The sequence below is a fragment of the Aythya fuligula genome, chromosome Z (assembly GCF_009819795.1).
Source record: "Aythya fuligula isolate bAytFul2 chromosome Z, bAytFul2.pri, whole genome shotgun sequence".
In the NCBI taxonomy this organism is placed as follows: domain Eukaryota; kingdom Metazoa; phylum Chordata; class Aves; order Anseriformes; family Anatidae; genus Aythya; species Aythya fuligula.
The window spans coordinates 83,509,926-83,528,811 of record NC_045593.1 but is presented as its reverse complement, the minus strand read 5'-3'; the positions used below and the strand labels follow the sequence as shown (position 1 = coordinate 83,528,811).

At 35.3% G+C, this 18,886-nt stretch overlaps 1 protein-coding gene across 5 annotated transcripts in view; it reads left to right on the top strand.

Moving 5' to 3' along the window:
* Positions 1 to 18,886, top strand: part of KIAA0825 (KIAA0825 ortholog) — a 256,596-nt gene that overhangs the window by 138,460 nt on the left and 99,250 nt on the right. The gene's annotated exons all lie outside the window — the stretch shown is intronic.

Genomic DNA, 18,886 nt, shown 5'->3' with positions numbered 1-18,886 from the left:
AAATAAATTATATATTTATTTTTAAGTATGCAGTTTTTAAGTTGAGTTACTTATTGTCTTTGTGTATTTGATTCATGCAAAGATGAATTCCTGTTTTGAAGACATAGTTATTTCTGGCTTAGACATCAATCTATGTTGATATTGCCCATAAACTGTGGTTTGAAAAGAAATAAGTAATTGTTAACTTTGCTAGAGCTATACAGCCAATGGAGATTTCAGCACAGAACTTTGGGGATGTTTGTTCAAATTGTAATGAGTCTTAAATTCATCTGGGAGCATGAAAAATATAGCTAGAAATATGAAGTATTTCTTTAATAGGTTTTAACTAATGAAACTTGCTTTAACAGTGTTTTACTTCTAAAATTTATATCTATTTACCAACTAAGGAGATATTAAATTGAGGTTATACTTGTTAATTTCGGAAAGAGCAATTTTTAAAATTCCAAAAATTATAGGTGGAAAAAATGGGTGTATTTTATAAAATACTTCTTACATAGCCTTGTAAGACCTGGAAAACATATGTTGTGAACCAAAAAGTTTAATGCTCCTTTCATAATTCTGAATCCTCGTAAGGGTAATATCTGTTATGGTTGTATCACTTGCCTTTGAAAGTGAACTGTTTTTCTATTTAGAAACTGCTGATGATTTCAAAAGTATATTACTTGCATGTCAAAAATATTTGTTTTTGTCACATTCTTAAGTTATCACTAGCAATTAATGTCCTACACACTTAAGTCCACCCTCATTTTATATATAAAATATTTTTGCAGTTTATTTCCATTCATCTTAATTTTGCTATGATGAATTTTTCTCTTACTTAAATAGTTATTTTCCAAAATTTCAGTACAATTGCATAGAAAGTTATGCTGGCAAAAATGTGCTCTCCATTTTGCCAGTCAGTTCTCCTCTTGATGTCCTCTATTACCCAGAACCAAGCAGAATATAGGATTATGTGGAGATCTTGGTCTGTACCAGTAGTGCCATTTTTATGTTAAATGGCAGAGATGATTCAGATCTACTTCTTTAATTTGATAATTCTCCTGCTGATTAGTAACTCCTGTCCTTCATTTAAAAATGAAGTAAACTAAAAAAGTTTGTCCTTTTAAAGGAGAGTTTAATAATCTTAGACTCAAGATGGTTCTGATACTTCCCTTTGTGTTGATGTCATATGAGACAAATGAGAGACCTGTTTTGCAGAGGGAACATCTTCTGTGGTCACTTCTTCTCCAGTGTCTTTAAACACATTTAATTTTCCTTTTGATCCCTGTACAAAGTTTAAAAAGAAGCCATGTATATACCTTCTCTGTCCTCTGTATTACATGCTTTTATCACATCATCTATTGCATCTCTTTTTTCCCTTCAATAACTGCCCTAATTTTTGTCATCCTTCCTAATTTGCAAATGTCTCCATTCACTGCCCTTCTACATGATATGAAAATTCTCATCTTGAAGTGACATTATGCAAGACATTAATGATTATCTAATGGATTTATTATTCAAACCTCTCCTCTCTATTTTACAGACCAACAGATCATCTAAACCCATTGTGAGCATTAAGCAGAATTGCTAATCCCAGTATCTCCCACAGTGATCAGCATCTCCAACCCAGCTTGTCCTTAAATGACTCAAATTTTAGCCTAGAGAAAGTATTTCTGTTCATGTTTTCAGCTAGCTAAACCAATTCTTGCTGGTCTGGTGGTTACTCCAGCAAGCCTTACAATGACTCAAGTAAGCCCTATCTTTACATGATGCTTCATGCTCCTTCCTAAAACTTCATAAATCTCAGCCTTACTTGTGCTTAGGTCTTAATCACGTACTCACTTAGCGTGATCCTTATTTTGACCTCCTGCTTGCATTGCCCTCCTCCATTGTGTTTTTACTATTTGCCTCCTAAGATGAGGTCATCAAAACCAAGGGCTGTAACTTAAGAGTACAAGCACTCATTTCTTTAACACACTCTAAATCTTTCTCTTATCAGTTATTTCTGTGCAGATAAAAATATTTTTACCTGTTCTATTGAATATTTTACCTGTTCTATTCTACCTATACACTGAAGTCTATTTATTTATATGTTTAAAGAAAAATACTGTCTGATGTATATGAAGCAAAATAGGTATGTTCTACTTTCACTTTTTTGGGGGGGGGGCGGGGGGAGGGGGAGGGAAAAAGTTTTACAATGCTTAGGGGACTCATTTACAAGGGAAATGCTCCTCTAACCTAGTTAATGACGGAGTTAGGTGGGAGGGGGTTATGGGAGCATTGTCCCAGAGCCAGTAGGCAAATTAATTGGTTGGTGGTTAGGGGAAAGTAAAAGACTTTTAGGACTGGTTAAAACAGAATGAATTGTTGTATACTGCTCACTGTTGGCTACACATGAGTGCGTGAATCTATTGCACTCATTCCTATGATCTTCAAAGTGTTCAGAAGACCTTAAATGACACCTGTCATTTAAGGATTTTTTTCAGCAGCAAGTTTTCAAAGTAGAGTAGAAAACCTGGAATTGTTTATATATTGACTTTAGGGAAACTGTCATAAACTAAAAATGTGTTTTCTACTACAATTAGGTAAAATATGTATGCTTTGTAGTAGTGTTTGCTGCTAAATATGCACAAACACCCGCATTCTTATAATTTCAGAATTGTTTTTAACATAGAATCACAGAATCATCTAGGTTGGAAGAGACCTCCAAGATCACAGAGTCCAACCTCTGACCTAACACTAACAAGTCCTCCACTAAACCATATCACTGGGCACTAAATCTAAACATCTTTTAAAGATCTCCAGGGATGGTGACTCAGCCACTTCCCTGGGCAGCCCATTCCAATGCCTAACAACCCTCTCAGTAATGAAGTTCTTCCTAATATCCAACCTAAACCCTGATGCAGCTTTAGCCCATTCCCCCTCATCCTGTCACCAGGCACCTGGGAGAATAGACCAACTCCCACCTCGCTACAACCTACTTTAAGGTACCTGTAGAGAGTGATAAGGTCACCCCCGAGCCTCCTCTTCTCCAGGCTGAACAAGCCCAGCTCCGCTAGCCACTCCTCATAAGACTTGTTCTCCAGACCCCTCACCAGCTTCGTTGCCCTTCTCTGGACTTGCTCGAGCACCTCGATGTCCTTCTTGTAGCGAGGGGCCCAAAACTGAACACAGTACTCGAGGTGCGGCCTCACCAGAGCTGAGTACAGGGGGACGATCACCTCCCTAGCCCTGCTGGTCACACTGTTCCTGATACAAGCCAGGATGCCATTGGCCTTATTCTGTCTGATAAATTACTGGGCTGGCACTGTTTACATGTGAAACTGTTGTTTAGGAAGGCAAAGACTATCCTTGGCACTAGAGTGCTATACTAATATAAAGAAAATCATTTTGTGCTGTCGAAGTTGATCTTGTACATAATGTCTCTATTTGAAATCCTTTTGACTATACTTGGTAAGAACCATCTACTCGCCTTTTATGAATTAATTTGTTAATATAGTTATGGCATTACTATTCAAGCACTAGTTAGCTGTTTATTTATTAATTTACTTATTTATTTATTTACCATTGGTTATGCTTAATAAAACTGAAATTTAGTTTAAAAAAATCTTGTTTAGAATTTTGAGTGATTGCAGGGCAAAATCTGCATAGCTCTTGTATATTCTAGTGGATACACAGACACCATCTGTTGAGAATGGTAGCCATATGGTGAACTATTTATAGAAAATGTTTATATTCATTGTGTTGTTGATTATCTAGATATCCAGAAAATGCTCTTTTAAAATCCAGTTTATCAACACATGGAAAAATGCATTATGTAGTTTTGAGATTGAAAAGAATGTCAGCAAACTGCATGCACTTTGTTGCTTGTGAAGGATTTTTATGTAACTGTACAGAAGCCCAAGTCTGAGAAATGAAGATACCATACATATGATAAGGTAGCAAGTTCTCTGACAATTTTCTTTGTAGTAGAAACAAATGGTGGAAGAGGAGTTACTGGCATGTTGCCAAGAGAGAGGCCATATCTGCATGGCAGAGCATGCCAGTGTTATGTCTAATGTGCTTTTGCATGTGTTAGTCAAGCCTTCTTCTAAACTGCAGATGCTCCTAGACCTTTTGTATCCACACTGCCAGATATTGATAATCAATATTGTTGTTAAAGCTACATGTCAACTATTAATGATGTGTTGCTGGGGAACTGTGATGCCATTAATACTGCAGTAATTACCACCTGCTTGGTGAGACTATAATGGATGCCCTTATGATGTATATGTGAACAGGCTTTCTAATATACATGGGAGGCTAGCAAATACAGTATCAGACTGTTACCAAATCAGAAGAAACAGGTGAAAGGTGTTAATTCCTCACTGCACATCTCTTGGTTGGGCACAGATTAAGGTTTAAATCCTGGTGCTGGATCAAAAAAGTAGGAGAAAAAAAAAAAAGAGTTCATTGAATTTTTGGATAGGCAAGGTCTCTTTTCCATAAATAAGCTGGTCAAGGAGAAGTTTTATGTCAGATCCGTCAACATAAGAATTATCCTCCTTCTGCTTATCTTCCTTTGATACAACTAATGAAACTACACTCTGATCTCAAAGGATCTGTCAAAAACAGCTTAGTACCCTGCCTGGCAGTTTTAAAGTATTGGTGACAGAATGTATATTGCTAAGCAAAAGGAAAGATGATACTCTGTAAATGCTATCTGAATGCCACTTCATCCACTATTATGGATACAACTTTAGCACAAATTGCAAAGGAAAGTGAGGTGAAAGGTGAGATTTCCCATATGTAGTATGTTTCAGACTTTTCTGTTTGTTACCAGTCTATCTCTCCTGCAGACATGTTGATGAATCCTATGAATAAAATAATATTCTCCAATAACTGATGCTAAAAAGGAAAAGACTGTTATATCCCAGTTAATGTAAATTCCTTTTTAATACTCGGAAATTCTTTATGATGAGGCTTTACATGGGATGTGAAAGTATGTATTCAGCAGCTCTTCCTGAAGTAACAGCTATAATATTGCTTCAATAAGGTTTTGTTCTAACTTGATGCTTTCAATTGCTCAAAATTTGCCTATAGAAAAAGGGGAAAAAAAAAAATATTGGCTATGTTTGCATTAAAATGTGTAGAAAGCATTGCCTTCTGGCTATTTTGGCCAGAAAAGGCATTTTGCTAATGTTGTCCCACTGTATCTTGCTTTCCCCATTAAAATCAGGTAGTATTTGTCCATGTTTGTATGTTCTTTGATATGTTTTGATGCAAAAAATAAGTAAATGTAATGCATTAATGGTAATAATGCATATATACATTTAGTGTTATAATTCATGTTTCGTCAGTTTCTTTTAAAGTCTACATCTTCTTTATAAGTAGATATTTTTGTATACTGCAATCACAAATGATTATTTGGAAATGTGACACTTTGACATTTTATGCCACTATCTAATTAATGTGATGACTGGCATCCCATGACCTGGCTGACTTTTCCTAAAAATAGATGCGTCCTTTCATCTGCAAACAATTTGCCTTCCTTTCAACTCTGTCTTGGATCCTGTTGCTAAGTAAGGATTCTTAAGTGGAGAAAATCACATTTGACGCCTTATCTGTTCTTCTTTCTCTTTCTGATTCAAGTTTTCACTCTTAATAGATACATAGGAATCGTAAGCTCTAAATGCATATTAATGCACTCTGAGTACTGATTACCCTAACTATACACACTACTAAGCTACTCATTTCATCTATAGGCTTTCTCACTATACCCACAAAGGAAGAGGCTACAAGACACAAGCCAAGAAACTAAAAGTCTGTTTTGCCCACCAAGCCATTGTTTCTTTCTTCTGTTTCTGTTAGATCAGGAATTTTCAGCAAGGTGCTAGTAATACAGAATAATTTGGTTTCCATACAGGGAATCTCAATTTCTTTGCTAGCTGTAATGAGTTGAGACATGTAAATCCCCTGAAAGGTAGATGGGGAAGTAATAATATCAAAGTTAAACAGATGGAAAATCTAGTTCTATAGTTACCTTTTAAGTTTTCTTCAACATTGTGAAATTAGTCCGTAGCAAATCCAAGAGTAGAAGCTAGCTCTTGTAAGTAAATTTTAAGATGCAAAAGCTAAAATGCAACAGTCCCAGTTGGCAACAAAGGGCAAGTGTCTCACCTTTACTTATCTAAGCAATTTCTTTTAAGTATAATTTGAATTACCTTGCAGTCTTCTTAGGAAGTGACAGGCTGGTTAGTTTGCTGAAGGAGTTGGGGGAAAAATGTTGCTTTGTCTTGACCTTGAGACATTTGCTGTTCGTACTACATATCAACTAGCAAGGACTGGTAGGTGCTACTGCGATGACAGACTTTTCATAGTCATAACTCTTCCTTCTCCATGTTGTACCCTCTCTCCCAGAGCAACCGCTTTCCCACAGTTTTTTTGGCTTTCTCACATGGCCTTGCTGGATGCACTTCCATTATCCTGCCTGGCCTACCCTGATTAAATAGCTAACTGCTTAAGGAAGGATGAGAAGTCCCAAAGATCTAATTGCCTCTCCTCCAGGACCAGTTGACAAAGTAAATCTTCCCCAGAAAGTTTTCTGATCATGACGTGATTAAATATGGGAGAGTCGGGCAATTCCACATGTGCACAATAGGCACTGTGACTTGTGTAGTCACCTTCAAACCTGCCTAAGCACTGTGATTTGGGTCTTTGTGAGCTAACATGCTGACTGATGGTCTGGCCCAGAAAAACTGGTGGTGGTTGTTGGTGGTGGTGTGTTTTGTTTGTTTGTTTGTTTTTCCACTATAAACATCTTTCTGGGATCTAACAAAAAAAAAAATATCTTTGTAAAGATTGGGAAACCATTATGCATCCTGCATCATGCAGGAAAGAGGGAATTCAGAATTGTCATTCTAATAGTTGACACTGGAAAATGTCATTGAAGAGAGCTTTTTTATGTTAGTCTTTAGATTGACAGGTTATGACAAAACTGCATTCATGTTGCTTGAATACATCTTTTGTCTAGTTTTACATGCTTTTTGACTTGTCTAGAAAATGACATATTGAGGTTTTCATTAGTCTTAACCAGGTGTGATTTTCTTTATAGAAGATACCTTGGTAGGACTACAGTGGAGGCGAATAAACCAGTGAAGCTTAGAAAGGCCACGGCCCTTCTTCGGATGGTAGTGATGAGTTGAAAGACTCATTAATCAACAAGCAAGTCACAGGTGTGATGGCTTTCCTGCAAAGTGCCAACAGACTGTGAAAGTCACATCCAACACATGAAACTGTTAAACTAGACACATCTATAAACATTCTTAAACTTTTTTTCTTCCCCTTTTAGTTGGAAAAAATACAACCCTGCAATGTTTTAACTATTGACTTTTAATAAATAAATAAATAAATAATCTCTTTTGCAAGGGACACTGTTTTTGTTTAAAACAGAAGGAAAAACAGGTACTGTTTTAGTTGTTGCTCATTTTAATAAAAGTTCATTTAAGCACACAGTTTTGATTTGGAATGATAAGTTTATATGGTTGTTGTACTTGTGAAATGTGAACAAAAGCTTCAACAGAAAAAATTAATACAGAGACTTTATGCATGTAAATGAAAGACCATTTTCTTCACAGTTTTCAAGTCCATTCTTCTAGTACAAAAAATATCTGGAACAAAAAACTTAGTTATTCTGTAGTGCTGTACTGTAGACAGGAAGTTCTAAAGTCCTAAAATATGTAGAGGATAGGATTCAGAATCTTATTTAATCAACTAGGCCTGTATTTTTCACCTGCACTAATGGGAGAAAAACATGATAAGAAGATAAAGAATGAAATCTCTGTACACTTTTTCCACATCATTCTTCCTTAAACTCTGTGTATGCCACGGAATTAAGGAAAGTCAAGTAAGAGGTCTTATAGTGCCCCATTAATTTTGAAATTGAAATTGAAATACTCACTGTAAATAAAAAATAATTTTACTCTGACAAAGAGCAATGAATATAAATTTGCTTGGATTTGCTAATTCCGTGGTCTCCCTAATTCTCATTTTTTTCCAAATATGGATGCTCAGGATAATAAAAATATTTCTTTACAGTCTGAAGCAGATGAGAAGGTGTCCCCCACCTTTAAAAAAGAAAAAAAAAAATCTGGTCTTGATTTTCATATATGAATTTAACTTTACTTTGCAGTCCACGTTCTCCATGTCTTATGTCTGGATCACCAGTTGCAAAGTTATTTTGGTCTAATTCCAGTTAAATCCATGGAACTGAATAAAGTGTAATGCTTGCAGGTTCAGTGATAGCATAATGCACACAAAAGACAAAAAAATGGTGCTGCATATATTGATGACGTAATAAGGTATTATAATAGTGGTATATCAAAATCATATCTGCTTTGTCTTTACAAGGCTCTGTGAACAGATCTTAGACTGTATCTGTCTTTAAGATATATCTGCACCAGATTTTAATTTGATTACTCAACACAGTGCTACTCTGTTATTGGAAAACTTGTTAAACTATGTAATACCGTCATGTCACGTCACCCATTTTAGAAAGAGTAGTTGTAATTCCATTCTAATGGTAGCATATTTTAAAACAAATGGTCCCTGTTGGGACTAGGGAAAATTTTATTTTTTTCCAAATTTGACCAAAGATTATTACCTGTATTTGTGCCCATTAACTTCCTGCTGTTGCTTTAACTCAGTAATTAAATACGCCCTCAAAAAACGCTCTTCACAATAATATAGAAATGATCCCTTTAACTGTATTAATAAAGATGGTGACAGCTGATTTTAAATGCAACCAAACTCTTCCCACTAAAGTGTTAATGAAATTAGTAATAAAAAAGTATAATGATTTCTCTTGGGATAATTACATGGGTAATTTAACAGCACATTTGGATAAAAACTGAAAGCATTTCTATGATATATAGTTAAACCTCAGTAAATGGTATATAGAAAATCAAAAGCTTTCTTATTGTCTTTCAAGTACAAAAGAAATCTTTAAAAATGTTAAATAGTAGCACCTCTTAAAAAGTAAGTTTTCTTTCATTTCCCTCATGTTTTTGACATCACATTATTTATTGTTTCATATGGAATGACTGTCAGATCATTCTATAGCATTTAATGTATTTCATCTCAGAATAAGATGCATAAAGCCAATTGTTCTGTTGTGTAGCTCATAGTGAATAAATGGGTGTTGTGTAAAAAAATCGGATGCAGTATTTTCAGAATCTTAGCAATAAACAGGAACAGCATTTGGATGATAAATATATGACTTTGGAAAAGAAATAAGTGCCAATATTGCGTTTAAAAAGAAAGAAACTACAATTTGTAATGTAAGATGATTTTTTTCATTAATATAGAAATACAATATTCAAGATCTTTCTTGATCTTGGTTTTCAGATGATGTGACTGCCCCATATGCTAATCTTGTCAAGCTAATCTTGTAGATGTTCTTTAGTTCCTATTTCATTGTTAGAAAAAGGACTTTTCTCTGGGATGTCTCAGCTTCATCTATTGCAGTTCACAGATGGAAAATAGTTCTCTAGTAGGTCAGACCCAGTTTATTTACTGCTTTTGTGAGGTCACAGTCAGCACCTTAAGCTCATCTGGAGACCAAGGGTCCTTTGTGGTAATCACAAATTGTCTGATAAGCATACGCTCAGTTCATTAGGTGAACTGATGCTTGCTCAAGTGTCAATTTTCTAGTTGTTTTGTATTATAGCCATGAGCTGGAATGTGTTCATCAGCTCACTTTTTCCACAATACCCCAAGGGGGTTTCAGAGAAACAAGCAGAAGCTCCCTATATGGAATAAGTCATAAATATGACTCAGGCTAAGAACAGGCTCATTATTTTTAGACCCAGCCCCATCTACACACAATTACAATTAGTTGAAGCATCAACCTACATTAAAAAAAGACAAGCAAAAGATGCAAGATCACACATCTTTCAAATATAAATAGCCACTGCCAACAGCAAATCTGTCTCTCCTTTTGTTCATCACCTGCAGAAAATTCCATGTATGCACTGAAGATTAGCAATAACAGAATGACATTGTATGGGACCCCAAACTTGAGACCTCTCTAGGAAAAGGAGTAAGTACAAGTGCTGTTAGACACCAAAAAATTAAAAGCACTCCTGAAAAGGGAAGTAGTAGACTTACAAAGAAAAGTTCTGTTCACTTTTTCCAATATCTGCAAACAGCTTAATGGTATAACAGGGACTTAATACAGGTGACACACAATAGTAATTCCCCTGGACATTTGTTCCTTATGTGTCATAAAGAGATCATGGACCTATTTCTGTGTAAACTTCAAACCCAAATTGTCATGGATCAAGGTGACATGAGATTAAGACATTTTAAAATTTAGCTCAAAGATCATTCTCCACTACTGTGCCCAAACCAGAATGACTTAATACTAACCAGTCTCAGTTAGCCAGCTTCAGGCCATAACTTTCTGAACAAGAAAAAATCAATGACAATCAGTTCGTAAAGGGTACCTATTCCTTTTTTCTTACCAACCACAAGAAGCAGTGGGCCGAGAACAAGATTTGTGTGACTATTTTCACAGTTCTAGTGTCTTCACTGCTGTTAAACATTTCTAACAGAAAATTAACAAATTATGAGGAGCTTATTCTGTCAAGATCATGCCTTAATTTATTTTACAGCAGTGTAAAGGAATTGCTCTAATGCTTTTAGAAATATGAACATTGTCAAATTGTTGTTTACTTTATTGATTCTTAGATCACTGATGACTGAGTTACTTTTGCGGAAACTATTCTCTTTATACCATGATCTTTTAAGTCTTTCATCAATTTAATTCTTTTTGCAAATGGTTTCCAAGTCCTATTTAAAAAAAATAAATGAATAAATAATCTTAAAAAACAAAAACAAACAAACAAAAACCCAACAACAAACTATTAGTCTCTTTAAGCATCATGTTACACTCAGAATCAAGAGAATATCGTGAGCTGGATATTCTTGATGATAATAAGGGTCATCAAGTCCAACTGCTGGCTCCTCACAGCACCGCCCACAAAATCAAACCTTATGTCTGAGAGCATTTTCCAGACTTTTCTAAAACTCTGGCAGGCTTGGTGCCATGACCACAGCCCCAGGGAGCCTGTCCCAGTGCCCAACCACCCTCTGGGTGCAGAACCTCTCCCTAACCCCCAGCCTGACCCTCCCCTGTCCCAGCTCCATTCCGTTCCCTCGGGTCCTGTCGCTGTTCCCAGAGAGCAGAGCTCAGCGCCTGACCCTCCGCTCCCCTCGTGAGGGAGCTGCAGGCCGCCATGAGGCCTCCCCTCAGCCTGCTCTGCTCTGTGCTGAACAAACCAAGGGACCTCAGCCACTCCACATATGTCTTGCACTCCAGACCCATCACCACCTTTGTTGCCCTTCTTTGGATACTCTTATGTCTTATGTCTATGTCCTTCTTATCTTGTGGCAACCAAAACTGCACACTGATCTTACTTGAGGTAAGGCCACACCAGTGCAGAGCAGAGTGGGACAGTTCATTCCCTCAACCAGCTGGCAGTGCTGTGCCTGATGCATCCCAGGATATGGTTACCCCTTTTGGCTGGGCACACTCTTAACTCATTTTTAACTTGCTGTCAACCAGAACTGCCAAATCTCTTTCTACAGGGCTGCTGTCCAGCCTCTCATCCCCAAGTCTGTGCACATATCTGGGATTGCTCCATCCCAGGTACAAAATCCAGCCCTTGCCCTTATTAGACTTCATATTGTTGGTGACTGTCCAGCACTCTAATTTCTAAAGATCTCTCTGCAAGACCTCTCTACTCCCCGGGGAATCAACAGGTCATCCTAACTTAATATGATTCTCAAACTTAGTGTGCATTTGAGTCCTGCATCCAAGTCATTTAGAAAAAATGTTGCAGTGAACTGGCCCCCAAAATGGAACTGGGGAACCCCACTAATGACTGACCACCAGCCTGATGTAACCCCATTTGCTATAACCCTTTGAGACTGACTCATCAGCCAACTTCTCACCCATTCTATTGGGTACTTGTCTGGCTATATGTTGAACATTTTGTCCAGAAGGATACTGTGAGGTGGGTACTGAAAGCTTTGCTGAAATCCAAAGAGATCACATCTACTGTCTTCCCTTGGTCAACTAGATATGTAATCTTGTCATAAAAGGTAATTAAGCTAGTTAAGCAGGATTTTCCCCTCAGGAATCCCAGCTGGCTATGACCGATGACTATGTTGTCAAGTCCAGCTTTTCAAGGGAAAAGAGAGCCTGGATGAAATTATTTATCAACCTCTGCAGTTGCATCTTGAAAACCTCTAGTGGGATTTGACCACACCACTGGTGAGGTTGTTCCAGTGACTGATCTCTGTGTTAAAAATTTCTTACATATATGAAGATGAAACCTCACCTCGTACAACCTTTTACCCCTTGTGTGGCTTTTACCCCCTTCATGTGGCTTCTTGTGAAGAGAGAACTTCTATCCTCTTTATAGGTGCCCTGTAAGTATGTGAATAACATGATGAGGTGTCCCCTGAGCCTTCTCTTCCTGAGGATGAAAAGGACCTAAATCCTTAAGTCCTTCAGACAGATTCTGCAGCCCTTTGTTCAACTTCATGGGCCTCCTCTGGACCCTCCACAACCCCACACCGGGGTTGGAGCTAGCCACATGGATCCTAGCGTCTTCTGACAATATAGGCTTTTGATGGTATCCACTTTCATCTACTGATATTAAGATTGATTTTTTTTTTCCTCTTGCAGTGTGTGTAATTACATGAAAGTAAAGTACTATTGCCAGATCTCATCTCCTTTAATTTTAATTTCAGCTTCTTGTATATAATTCAATTAGAATATCAACAACTTTTCCTGTTCATTCTGTACAACTGATTCTTCCACAAAATAACCCCTGAAAGTGTTGATATTTTATTTGCAGACATTTTACAACAATGTTATTGGATCATTTTACATGAAAACACCTAAAACCATCCTAAGTAGCATCCCTGTAGATTTTGTTTCTTCCTCAGTCCGAGTCTTTATACAGTCAGTATCCTTCTTGGTAAGTCTGGATTTGTCATGATAGCCCTAGGATGCATGTATTCTAAAAGTCTAGAAGGTCTGTCCATACAGCTTTAACAAGAATGGTTTTGCTTGTGACATTTATTTTTATCACTCTGTGTTCATCTTTGCAATATAATCAGTCCATTTTATGTAGTGTATGTATATGTGAGTATTCCACCTCCCATCAATATGCATGATTCCATTATGATTCTTCAGTATTTTTAATATCAGTGGAATCTCCTTTTTTCTTCTCTGAGTATGTATAGATGTTTGTTGAACATGGAGAGCTGGCTGCTTTGGTTTTCAGTTCTATTTTTTATATTACTCCTGAATTTTACATTGCTGACTCTACAGCCCCTACCATCCCTAAATGTATGTTTTTTCTTTTCGTGTTAACAGTCTCATCTACAGTGATTTGGAGATAATTTTTATTTATTTATTTTTGTTTTGTAATGGTCTTTCCATGACATTTTCTTCTGTATTTTGTTAATTTTGTCAAATTTATTTTTTCACTTTAATCTGTCTTTGCTGTCACAGGCAGAATTTTCTTACATGGGAATTAATGAACGATTAATCTTTTTATTCCATACTAAAACATAATCCTGAAACAGCTTATTCATATCCTTAATCTAATGAGTTGCCTCTGTGAATTCAATACAATAACTTGAATTCAACATGTTAATATAGATTACATGTTTGCAGTTCTGGGGCTTGAAGAGGAGACTACTTAGAATTAGCGGGATTTTTTGGCCATCTAGTCATCTTGTGGTTGCATTTCTGTCATCTGCAAACAACTGTTTGCCTGCAGCACAGTATTTTGTCTGTATCTCGTCCACGTAAGTACACTAAAAATAGATGCTGCAGTAATTTTAATTCAAAATTGAATGATAGCTTCTGTGGGGGCCTATTGGATATTTTGAGTGTTCAGTGCTCTTCTGTTCTGTAAAATAAGTGAGTTATATAGTGAATTATACCATTAATATACATTAGTCTACTCAGTCCCATGCACAGTTTTGAGATATGATTTCTTCAAACTGATTCAGTTATAATTTATTAGATATTATTCTTCAATGTCATCAACACATGCTACATATCTGTTCATATCTGTTCTGAGGACTAACATGTGCCCATACAAGATTCTGTGTTCCAAGCTCCAGAACAGCAAAGTATTAAAGGGGGTATTTGCCATGAGTAAATATTAAAGTAAATGTTCTGTTGACTTTTAAAAATAAAAAACACAGCACGTTTAATATTACACATTGAATCTTTTGGTTACTATATCAACTGTTGTTCTGGAATGCTAATTATTAGAACAAGTGAAAATTTGAGTTTAAACAGCATATCAGTTCTACCCAGTGGACTAAGAATTGGTAGAGGTTTTATATAGTGGATGTCAAATATTCCAGTGGTTAATGTAAGGAAGGAATTAGAATCATTTTTTCCTACTGCACTGAAAAAAAAAAAAAAAAAAAAAAAGAAAAAAAAAAAAAAACTTGAGAAAAGGGACGAGGAATTGAAGCTCATTCTTCTGTTGCTTAAAATAATGTTTATTGCAATGATAAACAAAAGACTGAAACATGTAGAACAAGCTTTGGTATAACTAACTTAATTTTAAAAGAGCTGGGGAGTTATAGAGAATGTACACCCTGTGAACTGGTTATGTTTTTCTTTAATGACATTTTCTCAGCATCAGATAAAAACATAAAAACGAAGCTTTTTTATCTTCTGCAGCAAACTTGTCAAGTTCTCAGTGGCATCTTTTAATTGTGAAAGCCATAGGTATGCTTCAACTCTCCTACGTTATGCATTTATATCAAGATCTTTGGATGCTTATTTTTCTCTATAGTTTTAAATGTGTGGGAGCATTTGATCAGTATCCTTTTTATATTCAAAATGAGCCAGCTTCTGTCTCAAAAGTGTCTTATTGTCATGATGTCACTGCATCTCAAGATTTGTGACCTTTTGCTCCATATGGATTCATGGTAGACCACGTTGTGTTTTTGCAGACTAGATTGCTTTTGTCCCCCCGCTAGGGGGTATCAAAGCCTTTTGGACTAAAGTTTTACATACTAGTAAGTTTGCAAATAAATAAATAAATGAAATAAAAATGATATGCTAAAATAACCCAACAACAACTGAAAACACCCAACAATGAAACAAACCTAAAGTTTATGTATAATAAGGACCGCCAGATGTCGCAAAGACATCATTGATGAACTGTTTTTTTATCCAAAATGTGGCACTTATATGAGGAATAGTAGTATTGTGTTTAAGAGTTGCAGAGGCCATAACAGGTCAGTGAAATGTCCTTCAAACATTTGATTTTTACGTTTGAGAATAGGCCAAGATGAAAAGATAACCACATATCTGACATTGACATTACTACCATTTAGACAACCGATGCAATTGCCTTAGTGAGTGAGATCAATCAGGCCTTTATTACTGTGAAAACCACATAAAAGATTTAGTTGTGTTTTATTTTTTCTTTAAAAATGAAGGTTCTGAACCTCATCAGATCACCAACTTCTAAATATAAAATTATTAAAATATGTATATACTTTTTTATTTTCTCCCTATTCTTTTAAAAGTTGACTACAGGAAACATTAAAAAGAATAACAAGTAGTCTTGAAAAAATTTGAGCTGAGTTGAACAGTATGCATAAATTGGCAGTTTAACAAGTAGAACTTGGAAACAAGCATTTGATGATTGATTTTTTATTGAGACAGAATGAGAATGATAGTGGATAAAGTGATTTTCCTTATTGAGAGAAAATATAGTGTTTTTCAACATGTCGTCAGTATGAATGGAAGCCCTGTCAAAAAAACTGAGCAACACATAATATCTTTTAAAAGGTAAATTAACATAAGTATATCACTTAGTTTATGGATCAAATTTTACACTTGTCAGTTTTATTCATAATGTCATAAAGTTTATATTGTAAAGATAGTGTTATTACCTTTGTTATGTCCTGGAAAAGCCTAATATTAACTGAGTTCATTGTAGAATTTAAAGTATATTCAGCTAAAGTAATGCCAGTGCAGAAAATTAAGTCCAAAATATGTATTCATGTGCAGATCTTAGTCAAATCCCTAGTAATTTTAAGTACTTGAAATACATTATTCAACAAGTAACCTGCTGTATGTTTGCTTTTAATGGGCTCTGCCTGAGTATACAGAAGCTGTCAAGATAAAATATGGAACATGCATCATTCTAATTCAATTATGATTCTTCTTAAAAAATAAAATAAACGTGTGTCCATGTGGGTTGATGGTGTACAAGGAAATGTGCAGTTTTTATTGCTATGATTGGATATGAATTTGTTTTGTATGATTCTTGATAATTTCTCTGTTGCTTAGGTATATGTATACACATGCCACATACACAACATGAAAACGTAAAAATTATTTTAAATCGAATGTTGAAGACGTTCAAAATGTTAATTGAATTTACACTGAATGCATGCATGTATTTGCACATACAGGCATTTGTGCTTCCCCATGTCGCATGTTAAAAAAAAAAAAAGAAAGTGATATAGTTATGCGTATATGCACATGCCTAATTGTTATTAAGGAGGTTAAATAGGACCCAGACATTCTTCTAGCTTCAAATATAATGCTTGTTGAGAACTGATGTGTGGAAGCAAGCACACCTTCATCTCTAATTATGATTTCCTTGATGTTTGTTTGTATAACTGCAATGACTGTAGAGTTCTTAACTTAATAGGCAGGATGTAGTTGCGTAATATTCCACAGACTAAATTCCTTAACTCTATCTTTGAAATCTTCACATAGCAGTTGTGTTTGTTTTTTTTTTTGGTCATGGGTTTATAAATGGAGATGGATTTTTATATACACATGTTTGTGTACTATGCTTATGAGTTACACACATATGGAATACTTTGTGTTTTGTTCTAAGACTTTATGTATATTTAACCTTTAATTTAACTAGCAGGTTGTAAGATTTCCATAAAAAATAGATGAGCTTTGAACTCAGTGAATGTTATTGGTGTAGCACAATCAATCATTTCTAAAGGTTAATGGTGTTAAAAACAATGAGAACATATGTCTTATTTTTAATACTGTTATATTAGTAAAATTATTTAGCACAGATAAGGAATTTGTGTCCTGTCCTTTGTGTTAAATTAGGATTTACAGTTTTGAATAGCAGATTATGGATTTTATTACCAAAGTTGAAGAAAGAAAAAGACAAATAAGTATTTATATAAACTTTCTTACTATGAATAAGATAATTGGTGGTATGCTAGCTATGGCATCTCTCTACAGCTAAATTAATCTGGAAAGTATTACATTCTTTTTGAAATGTTTTTACTTTTCTCTGTCCTGTTCTGCTATCTTTTAATAAAATATGACTTATATAGGTGTTATCCTAATTACATCATATACACAATTTCTGAATGAAATAAAAAGTCAGTATTTGAATGACAGTGTGGCGGGGGGCACAGGATTTCAAATGGTAAAAACCTGCTGAGGTAACAAAGACTGAATTTATCCCTATGTTGCATAGCTTCCTGATCATATCTTTAAACCTGATAGTAACAAAGAATATTTATTTGTTGCCAAGCTATTGTAGGATTTACTCCTGAACTCAAATCCCAATTATCAAGAAAATTGCATCGTCTTTATCTCACAGAAGGGTATACTGCATCATAGCATATTTGGTTATTTGGTACTATAATATTGTTACCTTGCTTGAAACACATGGTCTCTCTTGATATACAAGAAAAAAACTGAATCCATTTCAATAAATTAATAGGGATGAGAATCCCAATCCATCGTTCTTTTCAGAGGTTCACATACATTGTAATGAAATGCATTAGGAGTTTTCTTCACTTGAAATCCAAATGAGACCCATTTTGGCTCACACCCTTGACAGTCTCTTTTATAAGCACTGCTGTCTCCTGTTCATGTGTGGGCTTAGTAAAATGCTTCCTTTGTAAGATGCACAGAGACAATATAATGCCATGAAAGACGAAGGTGTCAAAACACAAAGTTAGAGGCAATCTAATCAATGCCTCCTGATTTAGCCTTTGAAGGCTCTCTTCATTAAAACTCTTTAATTGTGAGGCTTATCTTGAGGTAGAGCTGTTACTTAATATTTTTCAGTGTCATTCTTTGGACAGTCATTTGTACCTTTTAAATGTAATTTCAATATTCATTGTTTAGTAAATTGGATGCCTTGTTAGCAATAGTGGTGGTATGAATGACTTGCATTCAAGTGATTGAAGGTAATAGTGTATAAATGGTTGGTTCTCTCCTCCTGAAATTTAATGTGTTTTATTTCTCTGTATGTCATTATAAAATATATGTTTTTCATTGTAGGTCTTTTTATTTTTATGTATAGGAATGCAGGTTAGAATATTTTAAAATTATGAATAGAAAGACTGCTATCTGATTTTTTTTGAACTTTAAAAATGAATTGCATTCAATACAAACATCATGAACTCTATGTAACTGGTGAAAAATGTGATCTCAGATTATATTATTCTTCACAATGTTCTGAAAAGATACAAGATGAAAAAAATGATGGGATACAGGCCTTTACTTCGCAAATGATCGTAAAGTTGGTAGTGGTTGCTAGAAAGCAACTTCTTGAAAGTGGTTGAAAACAAAGTGTGTCTGAAAGCACGTAATTTGGAAAATGCTTTTAAAAGAAATAGTTACTTTCCATCTGAAAACTGCCAACATAAAAATAAATGAATGCCTACTATACAAGACATCTTTTGTTCATGAGCCAGATGACATATTTTGTTTTAAAAAAAAATCCATATATATGTATAGTTTCTCTGTGTATGTGGTGAATTGTAGTACCGTGTGTATATGCATGCACAGCATGTATGTTATATATCAGTAAATGCA